At 43.2% G+C, this 18,877-nt stretch overlaps 1 protein-coding gene across 3 annotated transcripts in view; it reads left to right on the top strand.

Annotated features, from left to right (window-relative positions):
• LRP11 (LDL receptor related protein 11) overlaps window positions 1–18,877 on the top strand; it is a 327,158-nt gene that overhangs the window by 124,446 nt on the left and 183,835 nt on the right. The window lies entirely within an intron of this gene.

The following is an 18,877-nucleotide window of genomic DNA, read 5'->3' as shown; positions in this document are numbered from 1 at the left end:
TTGGATGGGCCACTGAACAATCGGGCTGTCTTGGATAATTTATTGGCCCATAATGTTACCAACGCCCTTGGAACCTCGATTGACACATCATTGGTGGAGAATGTCCGCAGCAGACCTTTTGATCTACCGGCCCCTACTGTTAGCATCACGTTAGTATCCCCGATCTCAGTGGAGCCCGGAATTACATTTTTTAACACTATCACACCTCAACCTATGGCCACACAGCCTACTACTGTCAAATTCCCAGTTGCATGTGAGGACGTAACATTAACGCCACAAACTAATTACAGTCAGACCACCAGTGTCAAGCATCTAGGCAGGCCAAGCGGTTATGACCTGTCTATCCTTAGCTGGAACGTTGCAGGCATTGAATCAAGACTGTCTGACCCGCAGTGGGTCCAGTTATTGGATGGCAAAGATGTCATTATGTTTCAAGAGACTTGGGCTACAGGGAATGTGTACCTAGAGGGCTATCATTGTTTTAGTGTACCCGCTTCTAAGCCCGCTCACGGTCGAGCAATGGGAGGACTTTTTATTGGGATCAGAATATTGGCTGGTGGCACTTTTAAGGACTTATCATTCGGGAACCCAAACATTCAGGTTCTCGAATATAAACGAAAGACCTTGATTTATTTAATCAATTTTTATAACAATGATTTTAATTCGACACCAAATAGGAATTACGCAGCACTTTCTAATTTATTGGTACACCTTGATACGAACATGAACATAGGCCCAGGCGAGAAGTCAGGGATTCTTATTGGGGGTGATTTTAACGCAAAAATCTCAGGTAAACACCAATCAGAGGACAAAAGTTGCCCCGATCTAGCAGATCGCAGAGGTATTGAGCTTGTTAAGATTTTAAATGAACACATTCTTAGCAATGCTATGGAAGCAAGCCAATCCCCAAGGTTGACCCGTGCCCCCACGTTTAGAGGGAGAGATTCAAAATCGACGATTGATTTCATTTTTACATCCCCCTACCTAACAGACTGTGTCACTGATTCAAATGTGGTAGAGACCCTATACGGAGATCATAATCCCCTTACAGTCACCTTGTATTTGGGCCCTAGCCCAGTATATGCTAAATTCAATGGCGCAAGAGACATCACGCCATCGGGTGACGGTCTCCGTCTTAAATGGAGGAGAATTGACTGTGAAGCCCTACTTGACCGTGTAAAGAATGATCACCTAGCATTGGTAAACTCCTGTCTATCAATGGATGGGGATTGCCACAGAATAGTCACCGATTTTGGTAAATTATGCGTGGCAATTAAAAACTATTTGTTAGTCCCCATACCCCCTGAGACGAAGGACCCTAGATGGTTCGATTCGGCTTGCTCTACGGCAAATAGGGAATTACGTAGGGCATTAACCACCAAACCAAGGAACACAGCGGAGGTACAAACAGCTAGGAAATTTTATAAACAAAAAATAGCTGAAAGGAAGGCGGCACTTTTGATGGAACAGTGGGAGTCCCTGGTTGATAGCGCCAATTTGAAGAGCAGCGGGCAATTTTGGTCCGCTGTTAGGAAAATGCGCGATATGGGTAAAAACTTATCCCCTATTGGCTGCAATATAACTGGCCCTACCTGGGAAGCCCACTTCTCCAATATTTATGCTGCTCCCACTGAAGAAATAATCACCCCGGATCTGAGACAGCTGGGAGATTTACGGTTTGACCCCTCTCAGGTGGCGACAGCCATTAGAGAGAGCCTTGGTAACAAGGCCCCTGGACCAGATGGCCTACCTATAGATTTTATAAAACACAGCTCAGACTTATGGGCACCAATTTTATATAATGTTTTTAATAGTTTGTCAAGAGCGTCCATCCCCGAGACGTGGTCTCTTAGTATTATCGTTCCAATTTATAAAAAGGGCGACAGGTCAGACCCAGCAAACTACCGAACAATTTCGCTTCTGGACAATACTCTAAAAATACTTGGGCGAGTTATTTACAACAGGGTGGTAGAGTGGGCTGAAGATTCTGACCTATTGGATCCATGTCAGATGGGATTCAGGAGCGGGGTGGGCACGGTCGAGCAATGCTTGAATTTAAAATTAATAATTGATAAGTATACCGTCGCCCGATCTTCTCCTATATACCTCGCTTTCATGGATCTCTCATCCGCATTTGATTTGGTAAACAGATCAAAATTGTGGTCAATGCTTCTCAGTTATGGACTGGACGAGCCCTTAGTACACTTCTTGGCACATCTCCATACCGATCTCAGGGCACAAGTCAGGATTGGGTCGGGAGGAGAAGTTTCTGGTGCTATAAAAATTGGCAGGGGGGTCAGACAGGGGTGCGTTTTAGCACCCCTGTTGTTCATCATTTATATTAATGGCATAGCAATGGCTTTAAAACAAGTAACTAGAGATGTCCCAACTATCCAGGGGCACCCCTTGCCAGTTCTATTATACGCAGATGATGCGGTCCTTATGGGCCGCACCCCTAATGCCCTCCGTGTGCTTGTGGAAAATTTTGTACATCATATGGAGGGCCTAGACCTGCGCGTGAACTTTAAAAAATCCTTTATTATGTCATGCGGACCTGGTAAACGGAAACTTAACACCATCCATATCGGGTCTGATAAACTTGACTCTGTAAATTCTTTTATATATTTAGGGGTGGCCTTCGCTGCGAACAACTCGTGGAGTGGGCATTCTGCCCACGCCACGAGCAAGTTCTCGAAGGCCATCAATTCAATACTGAGTCTCCCACGCCCTAAGAAATTAGGTGCAACCAGTGCTATTTTAAAATTGTTTAAATTACAGTGTGTTCCTGTTGCCACCTATGGGGCCGAAGTTTGGGCTACTGCTAAAAATCCCGGCATCCAACGAGAAGAGACACGTTTTTGCAGAAAAGTTTTGGGTGCCCCAATTTCGTCCTCTGAATTTATCTGCCACAAAGAGCTAAACCTCCCTTATGTCTGTGATTTCATTAGAAGCAGACCAGTCTTATTCTGGTTGAGAATTTGGAGGAATAACGCAGCCTCCCTAACACAAGATATAATTAAAGACTGTCTTAAATGTGATCACGGACTTTTAATTCCATGGTTAGCTGGAGTTTTAAAATCATTAAACGCCGTGAATAAAGGTGATCTCTTTGTAGATCCCTCCAGTATTGGTTGTCAAGATAAGGTAGAGGTCAAACAAGCACTATATGCACTTTATGAGGCAGAACGGTTGGAAAGGGAAACATTGAAAGCCACGGTTATTAGATATATTGAGAATGACCTGCCCAGGCAACCTCTCCCACTTTATCTTACTCTTCCTATGACTGGTTGGGAGAGGTCTTTGTTATTTCGACTAAGGGCAGGTTCCATAAAATTCATGCTGGGTTTCCCTTTGGGTTACAATTCTACTATTGACCGCAACCCTTGCCCCTGTGATGGCACCAGTAAGCAGAATGAGTTACACTTTTTATTCTTTTGTAAATTTTATCTAAAATATATTAACTGGTTTTTAACACCCTATTTTAGAAAACACAGACCCCTCTCTCTTATGGAGTCTCGTCAAATGTTACTCTCCCTGTACTCTGAGGAACTGATTTTTCGCACTAGCACCTTTTTAAGATTAATAATCCGTGTACGCAATATGATGGAAAATCCCTGAAAGACTGTTGTTTTAGTTCCTTATAACTTTTAGAGATATTGTGTTGTGTATATTGTAATGATGAATTGTTTTTATGTCTGTACTTTTATGAATTCAAGTAATTCGAATAAAGGTCTTTTGATTGATTGATTGACAATCAACTAACTCGGTCTCTCTAAGTTGTTGTCTCAGGAGACTTCTACTTCAGCATACTTGCCATCTTCTTCGAAACGTTGTGGTCACTACTTGTGCTATGATTAGTGTTGGTGGATTCAAACATTTGCGGTCTTTCTCTAAGATACTGTTTGTGGATTCGGATTATTTCAAGTGTGACTCTACATGTGCTTGCCTGCTGCTGGCATGCAGTGGCAATGTTGTTTTACATAACAGTGGAGTACACCACAGCCCATGGGCGCACTCCCCACACCTTGAACATGCCATTGCTCATGCCACATCTTGTGCATGATGGAATGATACCCACAGCCATTGTCTGTGGTCTACTAGCCACTGTCTACTGTAGCGACTGAGCCCACTTGAGCATGAACTCTCAGAGAAGAAACAATATCTCCAAGAAAAAATATGTGTCTACCAATGATGCAACTTCCTCTCTAGTTGGGCCAGAGGATTTGAATTCGGAAACGAGGGAAGAAGAAAAACAACAACCACACAATTTGAGGGCTGCCTAGAGGAAGATCTGCAAAGTCCAGGATATCTGAGTAACTTTCTCGTCAGTTTATGATCTCTTTTTTTCACTGAAGGTTTCTCATTTATCATGCAGTTATTCTTGGAGTTATTTTTGTTGCCTAATTCTGCCATGGTTACATATTTCCCATTCCTTTTTCCCTGTTTCCCCGCACAAGTAGTCTTGTGTGCGTTCTTTTTAATTCAGGAGGTGTGCGGTATCTTGGGGCAGCTGTCTAGCTTTGTAGGGCTAAAAATGCTGACTGGAGTTCTTCTCGAGGTATCCTATGCAACAGGTGTACAGGAACTGTGAGCAGTGGAAACTGCAAGTAAGTGGAAGACTGGTGGAAAGGGCCTCTTGCTGTAATAAACCTACATCTTTCTACAGTTTAGTGATTTATGTTGGATTAATCTTGAGGGGCCGCACTTTCCACATCAAGGATCGAGATGGGAATTCAACAGACCTTTACGCACGGGTCGGCTTTGGCTTTGGCTTAATGATGCCGCTGACCTCTGTTTACCTACTACGACTACCAAAGGAAACAGACACCGCTACCCTGCCCCTTGGTTCAATGACCTCCTAAAAATTTAAAAATCTAAATGCAAGGCATTGGAGCGCAAATAGCGTAAAGACTACGCCCCTGACGCTAAAAAAACTTATCATGAAGCCAGGAAGTTATATCCCTCTGCCTGTGCAAAAACACGCGCCTCTTTTGTATCAAACACGATTAAGGAAGCAACTAACAAGCCGAAAACCTTGTTTAATTTAGTCAAGGAATTAGCTGGCGCCTATACCACAGCCTCGGCTCCCCCTCTGGATACTCAACAATGTCAAAATCTGGCTTGCTTCTTCTCTGAGAAAGTTGTAAAAATCATGAGGGACATTAACACCGACAATAACGTACCACCTTCCCCCTCTGTCCCGGAACAGACCTCCTCCTGTGAAAATACCCTGGAAGTATGGCCTCCCATCTCAGTAGAATTACTGAAAATTTTACTTAAAAACATCAAATCTGGCTCTCCCAGAGATCCCATCCCGATTAGTATTATCAAACAACTGGATGATTTTTCCCTTGGAGTCATCGTTGACACGCTTAACGCCTCATTTGAATTCTCCACAGTCCCTTCCTGCTGGAAACACGCCATGATTACACCACTGCTAAAAAAGCCCACAGCTGACCCGGAATGTCTGGCTAACTACAGACCTATATCCCTTCTTCCCGCCTTCTCTAAATGCTTGGAACGTCACGTCCATGCAGTCCTATCCACCTTTGTAGAAGAAAACTCGCTCTTGCACCCCTCTCAATTGGGTTTTCGAGTAGGTTACTCGACAGAAACCACTCTTCTCGGAGTTACGGAACACATCCGACATCTCCTCGATAATAGCCAAACGGTCGCGCTCGTGCTTTTAGATCTGAGCGCGGCCTTTGACACCATATCCCATGAAATCCTCATCAAGGCATTATGCAGAAATGGCGTACGTGGAAAAGCGCTTAACTGGTTTCAATCTTTCCTAGAGGAAAGGACCTTCCAAATAGCATCCTCATCGGCGTGCTCCAACACCTTCAATGCCCCTCATGGCGTGCCACAGGGATCCATATTGAGTCCCCTACTCTTCAATCTTTACCTCAGACCCCTAGCTGATTTAGCCGAAGAATCTGGACTCACCCTTATGACCTACGCTGACGACTCCCAAATCATCTTCTCCCTATCTGAAGCCGATCCGACATCCCCTTCTCCCCTTAAATTAGGGCTTCAAAACATCCTTAACTGGATGACAAGAAACCAACTAAAACTTAACGGAGATAAGACAGAGATTCTACTCTTAGGGAAACATCAAGATCTTTGGACTCCTTCACACTGGCCCGACCAGATGGCCACTTTCCCTACCCCAGTGACACAAGTTCGCAATCTGGGAGTCATCTTGGATAGCTCCCTGTCCATGAGCCAACAGGCAAACAAAGTCGTGGGTCTATGCCTCACCATCATCAAATGGTTGAGGAAAGTAATTTGGAAGTTGCCCGTTTCCACCCAAAAGACCGTTGTTAATGCTCTCATAACATCACGGCTGGACTACGGCAACATCCTGTACCTCGGTTCTAACAAAACGGTAGTCAATCGACTACAACTTGCCCAGAACGCTGCTGTTCGTCTACTGTGCAGAATCCCTAGAAACACCGGGGTCTCAAGCTCTCGTCGGGAAATTCATTGGCTCAGGGTGGAAAGCAGAATCCGCTTTAAAGCCCTGAATTATATGTTTAAAATCAAAGCAGGTACAGCTCCAAAGTACCTTCAAGACCTGGCCCATCCTTACATTCCCAAACGTAATCTTCGTTCGCTTGCAGCGTCTAACTTCTGTGTACCAAGATTTAAACTGGCAAGAGTGGGTGGCAGATCTTTCACCCACCTTGGACCATCCATCTGGAATACACTCCACCTTTTCATCCGAAAGGAAGAAAACCACGTCAGGTTCCGAAACTCTGTTAAGACCTGGCTATTCGAACAATAACCTGAATAGTTTGCAAATTTTCTCCTGACAGGTCCTGCTGTACCTATGCGCCGGGAAACCCTTTTTGGGTAGCTGTTGCGCTTTACAAATCTAATAAATAAATAAATAAATTGTGAACAGGTTTAGTCGTTCTCATTTTGGCCATGTCCCCTTATTAGAATGCTGTACATAAGGGTGCTGCGTTTTTTTTAAATAAGTTATTTGCGGTCATTTGAATGTGCAGATGCCAGACTCGTATGAGACAATTTCAACACATAAAATTTGAGCTGGCAAGATAAGCTGGCAGCCAGTTGGGCAATAAAATAAATCTAATGTTGTTAGGCTATGTACAAATCTCTCCATGGGACCTGCCCTCAACCCTTACTTCAAGAGCATCCTTATAGTATTCACATTCCTTATAGTATTGACCTTCCAGGTAGCAAGAATGAAAGGCAGAGTTTTAGTTGAAAACATGGCCCTTTGAAAGCACAATCAAATAAAGGGGAGTGAGTATGGAAATGAAGACTAACTAGGGCGAGGAGGATAAAACGAAAAAAAGATGGTGTCTAAAATCTTGGGGAAGCTAGCATTGGATGCACGGCATCATGGATGATGTGCAGCATGGTTAAAGAATAAAAAAAGAGCCCTTTGATGTGGTCAGCTGCACCATTTAGCACCACTCATGCTTGCCTTCGAAATGACATGGATGTATTTTGTTTATTCTTTATTATTTAACAGTTTGAGTTGGATCAGTAACTAAAATAATTAATAAGCAGGAAGGCATTGTTTTAAGCTGGGGGAAGCAATATTGTTTAGCTAAAAGAACAGCCGGTGTGGAAGCAACAAGTGACTACAGGTGGTGAGAAGAAGCAACACGGTTGGGGTGGAAGCAACACAGGGATGCAGGACAGAAGCAAAACGGGGTGCGCTGGTGGGTGTTAAGCAACACAGAGGGTGTGGACTGGGGGGAAACGGGCAAAAGAGAACCATATAGAGCTATTGAGGAGAAGCACAAGGGAAATGGAGAGGAACATGGAGCTCTCCTAAGGGGAAAGAAAATTATATGAGGAAGTCAACTAGAAAACGCACCTACTCTCGTGAAGTGCTTATAAGAAAAAGGAAAAAAGTAGCGCTTGGAAAGCGAGCATTGGAATGACACAATGCGTCCATAGTCCAGGGATTGAACAAATGCACAAAGAAGGAAAGCCCACACGACCTAGGAAATAAGAAGCAAGTAAATGAGAGTAACAATGAAGTCATTAATTGCACGTAATTGGAGAGCTACAAGCCCACTGGAAGCTGACAATACGTCTCAAAGATATGCATGCGCTGTCTAGTAGGCAAGATCTAAAAAGAGAGGCGATGCAGTTTTGCACTTTGCTCTGGCAACAGGGTTTCTTGAAACTAAAACGTTTACTAAAACTTTTTGTGACTGTGTTTTGTGTAGTTTTGTCCCATTATTTAAAAAGTTGTGGATACAATGAGGGATTACATGGAACTCTGTATACCTGGAGGTAAGTGTTCTGCATTACAAGGAACACTGTATACCGGAGGTAAGCCTTCTGCTTAAACAGTGACACCCTCTAGACACAAGAGGAAAGTTGTTCTTCGATGAGTTTAATTCATGGCAGCCGAGGGTGATCAGTTGTGTTAGAACAGCCACTTCCCTGAGCCATTTGCGAATGACCTCCAAACTGAGAATAAGTGGCATTCACATCTCTCTTATTTGCATTACACATTTTATTTCCTCGCTGGTGCCCACATTGCCATAGCGACCCTTCCTTTGAAAAACACACGGAGAAAGCAAATGCTACTTTCCTATCAGATAGATAGGTAGAAATGTACTTTGCAGGTCGATTTAACCTTGGTATTGCAGAGACTAGTTTTATCTCTCGCTGCAGCGCCTTTCTTTTCCTTCTTTCGGCGGTTGTCTTGAAAAATGTCTGATTTAATATTTCGAGACCTTTTGACCCCTTATATAAGACCTACTTTTTCTGCTTTTAGCTTCCTGGTTATAACCATGTATATTCAGTGTAACTACGTTATACTCAGTCTTGTGAATAGCTAATATTTACCCTCCACTTTTTTAACTTACTGTTTACTCCATTCCGTAGTGATTTTATATCCAGTCAGTCAGCCACACATGCTTATCTGGACCCTTACTCACTACTTACCTTCCTCATCCAGCAACTCCTCAGCTCAAAGCTTGACCAGCCCTTGCAATTTATGCCCCAAACATCGACCCCGCTTTAGCCCTCAATCCTTGCAACGCAAATAGAATAGACTGTACCAGCAGTATACTTACTTCCAGTTATTTTCAGCCATCACTCTGTCGATTCTAAAACTTTATTCGATCTTTACATTTAAGATCATAAAAGTACATAGCAAATATACACAGGGATGCAAATAGTAGTGTTATATAAACATTCACAAGAAAAAAAAAAAGAAAATTCCTTTAGATCTCGAATGCGTATACATTTACACTCCTTTCTATTCTACAATAAAATTATGCTTAACAGGAACCATATTAATAAAAAAGAGAGAATAAAATTATCCATATCCTATTTACAGTTGTAAATGTCTTCTTTTGTTCCTACATGCCCACAGAAATGAATCTAATGAAAAACACACTAAAGGATCAGGCAAGGATTTAAAAAAAGTATAAGGCGACCCGACATTGATTAAAATGGTACTGTTTTAAAATAGATACGATAAATCGATTTCTTTCCCTCTTGTAAAAACCACAAAAAAATAATACGTGGAGATCATTTTGAAGGGATTTTGAATTGCAGGGGCAGAGGCACAGTTCCCTGTGTTTAAGGTTCTCTCTGGGAACCCTAGCATTAAAGGGACTAAACTCAGACGGAACCTCAAAAGGATAAATTTATGCTGGGCGATGGGAATGTCTGCTTACAGTAATTCCTTTCCCTGTGGACATATTGAGCCCGGCGCATGAAGTATCGGCCAGCTTCTGTTTGGACATCTTCTTACAGGTGGTAGGGTTTTCAAAAAGCTCCGCCAAGCCCAAAGTGGTCAGCTCCTGTTTCACATATTCCAGCCACCTGATCCTGCCATGGTTCTCCATCTTTAAGATGTCTCTAATTATGTTTTGGGTTATGGTCACTCTATCCCTGAGCCAAATGGAGAGCCAGAGCTGGAGGGGGCCCGATCTGATAAAATCAGTGATGTACAACAGGCCTAATTCCATGTGGATTACATAGTTCGAGAATGATTCTGGAAGGGAACCACTGATTTAAAAAATCTGTTTTCGATAGTTTGTAATGGCTCACTAAGTGTCATAAATCTGTTTTCGATAGTTTGTAATGGCTCACTAGGTGTCCTACCCAATACCCCTGCCCCGTAGGTAGTTGCCGACTTAGCCTTAGCGTAATAGATTTTTTTGATTGTAATTAATGGTTTTGCCCCGAACTTTTTGGAGAAGGATTTTATTGCCCCTAAACTCCTCTCCATTCCCATTGCTCTTCCTTTGACCAGCCGTGCCCATTCTTGTTTATTGTCGAATAATACCCCTAGATAAGGGAATGATTAAACCACCGCAATTTCACCAGAATCCATATACAAATGTGGTGGCTTCTCTCTTTTGCCAGCCCCAGCAACGATTATGAATGACTTCGACCGGTTGACTTTTAAATCCAGCGAGGACATAAATGCTGCATAAGCTGTTATAAGGCTCTGCAGACCTAACCCTGTTCTGGCCATCAGGAAAGCCTCATCGCGTAGGCAAGAATCGGCATTCGCTTAGAGCCTGAGACTGGGACGTCCAAGGTTGCATCCCCAAGGGCCCTCTCTACCCCATTAGTATAAATAGAGAAAAGAAATGGGGCGAGGATGCAGTATTGCCTTACCCCTCTAGAGATCTTGAAATGGCGGGCACATTCACCGTTTTTCCCGTAACAAACGCATGCCGAAGCCTTGGAGTACAATTGGCGGATAAAGTCAATTATGGCCTGATCGATACCCATACCTTCCATTATACACCAGAGCTTAGAGTGGGAAACACAGTCAAATGCCGAAGATAAATCCATAAAAGCAAGATACTTTTTCCCACTCTTCGCCCTGGTGTATTTGTCCATGATTAAAGAAAGGTTCAGGCAGTGGTCTACTGTCCCCATTCCACGCCGAAACCCATATTGGGTTTGGATTCAAATTTCTCTGTCCTGTGCCCATATCTCGCGATAAGGAGGCATCCCATGAGTTTCACTGTTGTGTCGATAAGGGAGATTGGTCTACAATTTTTAGGGTTACCCTTATCGCCCTTTCTGTAAATCGGAACTATCACGCTGGTTGACCATGAGGGGGGCGGGCCCGTTATTGCTATGTTATTAAAGGCATTGGTTAACAGGGGGACACACAAATCTTCATTCACCTGAAAAAGATCTATTGGGACCCCATTGGGACCTGGGGCCTTCCTAATACTGCACGCCTCCAACCCACTCCTTACTTTCTCCAACGTAAATGTTAAATTGACATGAGTATAGTCAACTGAGGATTTTGGTGATGGGACAGAGGGCTCACTGCGAGAAAAGATGTTTCCAAAAAATACCACCCAGTCATCCTCTCCGACATTAGTATCCAAAGTAGGATCCATTTGAAATTTCAAGTAAGGGTCATTAATTACCTCTGGAATTAAGTAATTGCGGAGTGGTTTCTGGGCTTGGCTCTCAACGCTGTTGGGAGAGCCTTCTGCATTTTCGAACAGGGTGAGTCAAACCAACCCTTAGCCTTTACAGCTTTATCTTTTGTGTTCCGGGTAAGTACCACCTTTATTTGTCCTAAGAGTTCTATAAAGGATGATACCAAGGCTGAAGGGGAATTACCTAGGTCCAGACAACATACAATTTTATCATAAGGAATCCTTATTAATTCAGGGAAAAGATTAAGGTTGACTATCTCGGCCCATCGTAGTTGGTAACCATTTCGCTGGGACTTTGAAGGGAGGTCTACTTCCTGTTGAGTAATTGCTTCCTTAAAGATAAGGGGGATCTCACATGTTAAAATCGCATGATCGCTGTAGGTCGTAAATTGTGCATCTAGATACCTACAGCTATCGCTAAAGATCAATATAAAGTCAATTATTGATTCCTGTGTTTCTCGCCTGAAAGTTTTTTTAGGGAGATCAGACAAAGTAAGGACCTCGCTAATTATTACCATATTTCTCAGAAAGAGGGTCTGGTTCAAACTCATTCCATAAGTACTATGGGAAAAATGATAGGCCGGGTTGCCCCTCGTGTCCTCCAGTCCACAGAGTCGTCATGAGTAAATTTACAAGGACGTATGTTTATGTCCCCCCCCATCCAAATAATATTTAGAGGCTCATTCTTCTTTCTTAACTTTGAAGCCTGATCAATTGCCTTATTTACCTGATCGACAACTAGGTGCATGTTACTCCCAAAGTTGTTGTTATAGTAATTTATTAACAGCCAGGTACATAGGCTAGGAAACTCGAAAATGAGAAGATGGAAATATGGGCTTTCCCCTACACACTTCTTTAATTTTATTGGAGCTATATTAGGGATCAAGGATAAAAGGCCCCCCTTTGCCCTGCCTGACACTGAAGGAGATGCCATAGTCTGAAATGAACTGTACCCATTTATAAAAATCGGTTCCGTGGCTCATGTCTCCTGTAAGCAGGTGATAACCTAACCCTGCCAGATATTTTTCCAATGTACATCGGCCAGTTTACTTGTAATACCCGCCACATTCGAAGTCGCTATCTTGAGTTTATATACATTTTCCTGCCTCACCTCGCTGTTAATAGTTCCTGAAGGGGAAACAGATATTTGACCGCCCAAAGTATCCTGCCCCATGGTAGGCTGGTGATGTAGTCAGTCACATTGCTGCAGATCAGAGAGTGGGGCAAATCCGTTCTCGCAGGGTAACCCTACCTCACTTACAATGCCAGGCCTCGATCTAAATCCCCTTGAGTACGCCCTAAATTCTAGGGTCAGCCCTAACGGTGGCCGTAGAAATAGTGTAGTGGAAGAGCTATAGTCTTAGTGCCTTTTGGAGGGACTCCCTGCAGTTGAGCTAGTATGACGCTGAACAATTATTAAAATTTATTAGCACACAATCTCCCTCCAGTGATTTGGGCGAGGGCCCCAGCGATTCTGACCTTCTCACCATTATAATTTGACTTGCAAGAGGAACCCCCCTCCCAGATATACCACTAATGAGCTGGGATAGCACATTAGTCCTTCTCCTCTGTTTCATTTCAAAAGCCATACAAACATGGTAACCCAATTAAAAGTGAAAACGTCTCAAAATTAAGCTAAATCAGCTCGCTGCTCTATATATATTTATGAATATACTATTTATTTAGAACCAAGTTCTCCAAGTTTGGCCAAGAGGTCAACACCTTTTGCTGATTGTGAGGATAGCCACTTGCTCTGTAAATTTTTGCCATTCATTTTAAATGTCCCTTCTTGGCCAGTTTTAGCAGACTAACATTCAGCTGCCGATGCAAATTTCAATATTTCAAGCGACAGAAATATGATCTGTGGGTATTTCCAGGTTTGGATAGAATTTTAGTGCGGATAAATCTGTTGTATGTAAGGTAGTTTCCAGCAGTATTGTGTTTATTGTTAAGCCAGTATAGCAGATGTTTAGTGTGGGTTAGCCACACTCATAAGTTTGTAAGTATTAACATTTTTTTTATACTTTGTGCTTCTGAACTTGAAAAGTAATGTAAATGCTAGGAATGTTGTATTTCAGCATTTCAGTAGCATTTTCCTACCTCCTGGTGTGGCTCCAAAGCGCTTTACTACTTCTTGAGTAAGTTGCTGCTCTGTTTATTGTGTAGGTTGAAAGAAAATGTTGGCTGAGGTTTCTAAAAGTGCAGCTTTTTGATGTTGTTCATGAGGCACCAGACTTGTAGCAGCTGCATGTAGTAGCGTCTTCTGCGTAGAGTAGTATACAGATTGAGATTAAGGTACTGTTAAGCGCCAGGGGCGTAGCTATCAATACTACAGCAGATGCAGCGTCATCGGGACCTGGAAGATTGAGTGGCACACTGCATACCAGTTAGTGGCTGTTTTTTTCAATACCAAATGGATTGGGGGATAATTCCCGTTCTAACATTACTGGCCTCTAACCTTTGCTGTATCACTTATTAGCACGTTGTTAATGCAAACCAAGTCACTTGTGGCCTACCAGTTTATTGAATCGTCATATAGGAAACAGCCAAGTTGTTATTGCTTGTCAAAGTTCTAGATGGCTTTCTATGATCTTCCTTCTCTTCTGGAATTTGTTCCCAAGTGTTTTTGTGTGAACAGAGAAGCAGCTTCCATTTTGGATCTTGAGGTTCTTTTTTGAATGTACAGCGTGAGTTTTGCGTGTAGGAAGATGGATCCTCTTTCATAGATCGCCTGCTGTGCAATGCATAGTGATTCTTCTCATCCCTGGTAGCCAGTGTAGGGCTTTGGGTGCAAGCGTAATACGGTCTTGCCTGCTCAACTTTAGGACATGTTTAGCTTCTTTTTAGGTCTTGCGTTGCGTTGCAGGGCAGAGCCCTGCTCCGCGTGAGATTTTGTAAGAAGGACTTTCAGAAGAGGGCTTTAAGCCCCGCCCCTCACTTCCATTGGCTGGCGTCACCGTTTATGCTAAACGGTGGCCTGCCATTGGAAATGAGGGTGTTCTGTTAACACCCTTTCTCTCCGAGCCAGACTGGCTCACCTGCTTTGCTGCTGTCGTAAAGCAGTTTCTTATCTTTATGGGGGCAAACACATGGCCCCATAAAGATAAGAGACCGATGCTTGTTTCCCCTTTGCATTCAGGGACTTGCAGCGCTGCGTGTCACATTCATACAAACAGCTGGGACTCACGCACACACGGACGTGGGAATGATGCGGGCTGTGCTTTTCCTGCTTTAACGTCTCCGTGTTCGTCAAACAGTCGCAGAGATATGGAAAGGGACACTCCTTCGTTTGGTGTGGCCCCCGTCCCCTTTGGTCTTTTTGGTGGTTTTTTTTTATGTTTCCATCTGCTAGTAGAAGGGCCTTCTGTCGGGGAGGAGGATAGGCAGGGTGTTGTCCATGCCTGGGGGGCATTGAACAACATGTGGTTCTCGTGAGCCGTCACACATTATTTCCCTTTTCTCTAGCACTAAAGTGTGAACTCTGCCTGCTCATGGCAGGCCACCGTCACCGGTTCCGAAGAGCAGTAGTGCGTATGTAGAAGGTTTGTTTAGTTGGGACCCTCCCCCAGGGTCTGATATAGGGGCACGGGCCAGGCATGTGACCACCGCTCGCAGCGGTGTCTTCCTAGAATAAAAGTAACGAGCTGCTTTGTGCCCTCCGGGAATCATCCACACCTGTTCAGGGAAGCTGTGTGTGTGTTTTGGGGGAGGGGGCCTTGTTTTTTATGTTCCTAAGAGTTACTTTGCCCAGGGACCAATTCTAAGGCAGGATTGCTCAGCCATGACGCTTGGTGTCAGGTAAAAATGAGCCCTCCTGTATTATTCAGACACTTGTCCAGAGGATGGTAAAAATCCTGCTTGCGCTAGCTAACGTACCCAAGAACAGAAAGGATAGCCTTCTTGCTTCCGGCGTCTAAGGACTGGAAGGTGTGAAATAATTAATTTTATACTAGTGTGTTCATAAAAGGGACAAAAGAAATACGTTTATTTACTTTTGTATTTTAGTGATTTTATAAACTCGGCTCGCTGGCATCAGAGCACTTTACAATACTGCATAAACAACCAACCAGCAAACAGATATTATACAGATCCGCCCCCGGAGCAGTGAGCACCAAGAGAACCCTCTTGGGCACTTTACACCTACTCTTGAGATAACAGAGCTTTGAACCGCGGTGGGAGTGAGCCTGTCCTCGCGACTGCCTTTACGAGTGACTGGCTGGGCGCCCTAGGCGCTGCCCCGGCGGATACGCGTTCTGTGCACTGTTCCCGTGTTTGCCAACATCAAACGACCAAAGAGAGGACAAGTCAAATTTCAAACCCGCTCATTGCCTAGCGGCCATGATTGAGTATGGTTATGCATGGCATTTCAGTGTTTTCGTTAGACTTCGGTGTCACATTTCAATGTCTTATGTGTGACATCGTGAGTGATACTATCAGGAGTAGAGCAAAGCAGCAAGCTCCATGGAAAGTGAGAAATATCAGAAACTGACCACTTTTCTGTAAAGCATTGGGTTGGGCACACTCTTAAAACTGATGTCACATCCTGCAGTGCTTCTGCGTGGTCACTAACCAACTTCTACTCACTAACGATAAACCTTTGTGGTGCTGTATTAAGGAAGACACGGTGGCAGCGCTTAAAACACATGCCACCTATTTAGATGATTTAAAGATAGGTATGAGTTGTAAAAGGGGAAGCTCTGAAGATTTCCTTTAAGTATCTCAGTTTTTCTGACTGCACTCCAGAATTAATATTTCTCTTTCCACCTGCGAAAACATTAACCTTCTGAAGGCTTCCAGGTCAGAGATATAAATGCAACAAAAAGTATGAAATGTATTTTTTTAAATCTTTTACAGACCTAAACAGTTTAGATGGATAAGCAATATCCTTCAGAATACTATAACCAGAATAATCATTTCCACAGACCGATCATGGCAGTCTCCCTTTCACAGTGTCTCATAGACTCTCTCTCTCACAGACCTCACCTCTACCTTCCCACTATTCAGCCCGCCACTTCAGCCCCTACCCCATCTTACCGTGTGAAAACATGGCTATACCCACATTTCAGCCTCACCATGAAGGGAGTAGCTTCACTACCTTTTTACTATTTTTTCCCCATTTTTTCAACAACAAATAGGAGATTTGGGCCTACCTCTTTTGGTATTAAATTTGCATAGTGTAATTCAGCCTCTCAAAAGCATCTTGAAAACAGTGTTCTTTCCTGGTTGGGGATGCCTTCTAATCACAGCTGTAAATGCTGCAACTGGGCTGCCAAATAATAAGGTTCAAAATCTGGGAGAAATAATCCCCCTTGGCAGGGCTTTAAGTGGGATAAAAAAAACGGGGGTCTCTCTATGGGGCGTGGGCAATGTAATTAAGGGCATAGCTTAAAAACCTGTAAGCTAAAAATCCGTGCTTAGCATAGTGTGCCACGCATATTTTGCTGTTTCTGTCATTGCATCCAGATATATGATACAAAAAGTAACATCATACCTACAACAAAGTCAGGACTATTGGCTTTGTGGATGGTTTTTAGTTGCATAAGATAAATAAGCAGCATCCATGGCTTGTATATAATATTGAAAAAGCTTCCACTTACAGCCCTGGTGACACCACGATAATGTTGCTGCTCCTGAGTTTCAAAAAGAGTAGGGAAATCCAGAGAGAAAATGACTATTTAAATGATTTCCCTTCCCCTATAATGCTCACCTGGCATTACGTCCTGCCATATCTTCTCCACTAGTGAGAAGTGAGCAGTGTGAGCATGTGCACATCGATGTGCCTGCTGAAAACTGACTCCTGTGCCCGGGCACAAAACAGAGCCCGATAGAGACCCGTTTCGAGGCCCCCTTTAAAAAACTGCCAGTGCTCAGCACCAGTGAGACCCGGCCCACTTAAAGCTCTGCCCCTTAGGCAATTTAAGCATAGTCAGTTTATTTCTATGGCAGAATCCTCCCTGCATCAGAACGTTTCGAATATACTGTCAATTTTGTGGACTATCATTTTGGCACATAATACCCTGGAATGCGTACACACACCTGAGCTGTAAATTCATTTTAGAGGGGGCACCTTCCCTGTCTGTATTTACAGCTATCAAGACCTCACTCATTTGTGCCACATATATACCTAGATATTTTAAGGACTTGGGGTGCCATAGCTTTCCCAGATCCGGAAGTTGGTCTTCCAGTCTGTGGTACAGAAGTCATCAGAAACAGCCAACACTTAGTTCAGTTTGATTTTTAATCCAGATAAATTCCTGACCTTGTCGACCAATTGTACATTCATAGGATCACCCTCTCTAGATCCATGATATACACAAGATCCATCATATACCCTAGACTCTAGTGTCGTCTGCATAAAGCAACACTACTTGCGTCCTGTTTGTATATCCTTGTCCTCCATCTCTATTCGTAATATGGAAGCCCATGGCTTCACAGCCAGGGCAAACAACAGCGTTGACAATTGGCACTATTCTCCCATGCCTTGCCCAGTTACCACAAGCGTATCTTATGCAGACCAAAGTTAATTTGTTTTAGTACCCTGAACATGAACTCCCATTGCACAGAATCAAAAGCTTTCTTGACATCTAGAAAGCCACTGAATATTGTGTAATCCTTATTAAGTAGGAACAAAACACAAAGGCTTCCAACCCTATACCTTTACAATTGTATACATCACAGGGCTCGAAAAATCCCCAAATTCTTACTAGACCTGCAGGTCTTGTAACTTGAAAAATGTACTCGACCTAACTGTAATGCACTTGACCTCTGTGAGCAGCTACACAATGCTGCTTAACACCAACACTAGCTCACCTGAACCCCGTCCTGTTTATAATGTCACGCTCTCAAATCTGTTTGCCCTTTTGGATGAAAACATGGATAAAAATAAGTGGCAAAATAATTTTATATTATCGTAAGGTAGTGGAGTACAGGTTCAGGGCTATAATATTTATTCTAACTTTATTACCACCCAGCCTTCTCACCTGCCACTTGTTTCTAGTGATTAATCATACTAACTCAGATGTTTTTAACTGTATCTCCTGGAATGTTGCAGGTGTTGGTACTAAATTGGTTAATTTGGATTTTGTTTCTTTTATCAGAAGATATATTATCTGCCTCCAAGAGACATAGTCCATTGGGAATTTTTATATTGATGGATATCAAATATTGGGTACCGTGGCCAGCACTGCCAAGGGTGGGCCATCAATTGTAATTTCAGTTAGGTTTCCAGGTAAAATATTGTGGGTTGGCATGGATTCTCCTCACTATCAGTTGGTGTGCTTGAAGTGCTCAGACACATTTAACATCTTGGTCATTAATTTTTACAATAACGGTTTGACCATCATTACTGATTTGTGCATGTCAAGTCATTTGATTTTGTTTTGCAAAGAATAATTTTTCTTCATTCCACTGGTGGCCTGAAGGTCTCACTAAGCCACCTCCCTCCAAGGATGTGGTCA

This window comes from Triturus cristatus, chromosome 6 (genome assembly GCF_964204655.1).
Source record: "Triturus cristatus chromosome 6, aTriCri1.1, whole genome shotgun sequence".
Classification (NCBI taxonomy): domain Eukaryota; kingdom Metazoa; phylum Chordata; class Amphibia; order Caudata; family Salamandridae; genus Triturus; species Triturus cristatus.
This window is presented reverse-complemented; position numbering and strand designations above follow the sequence as displayed.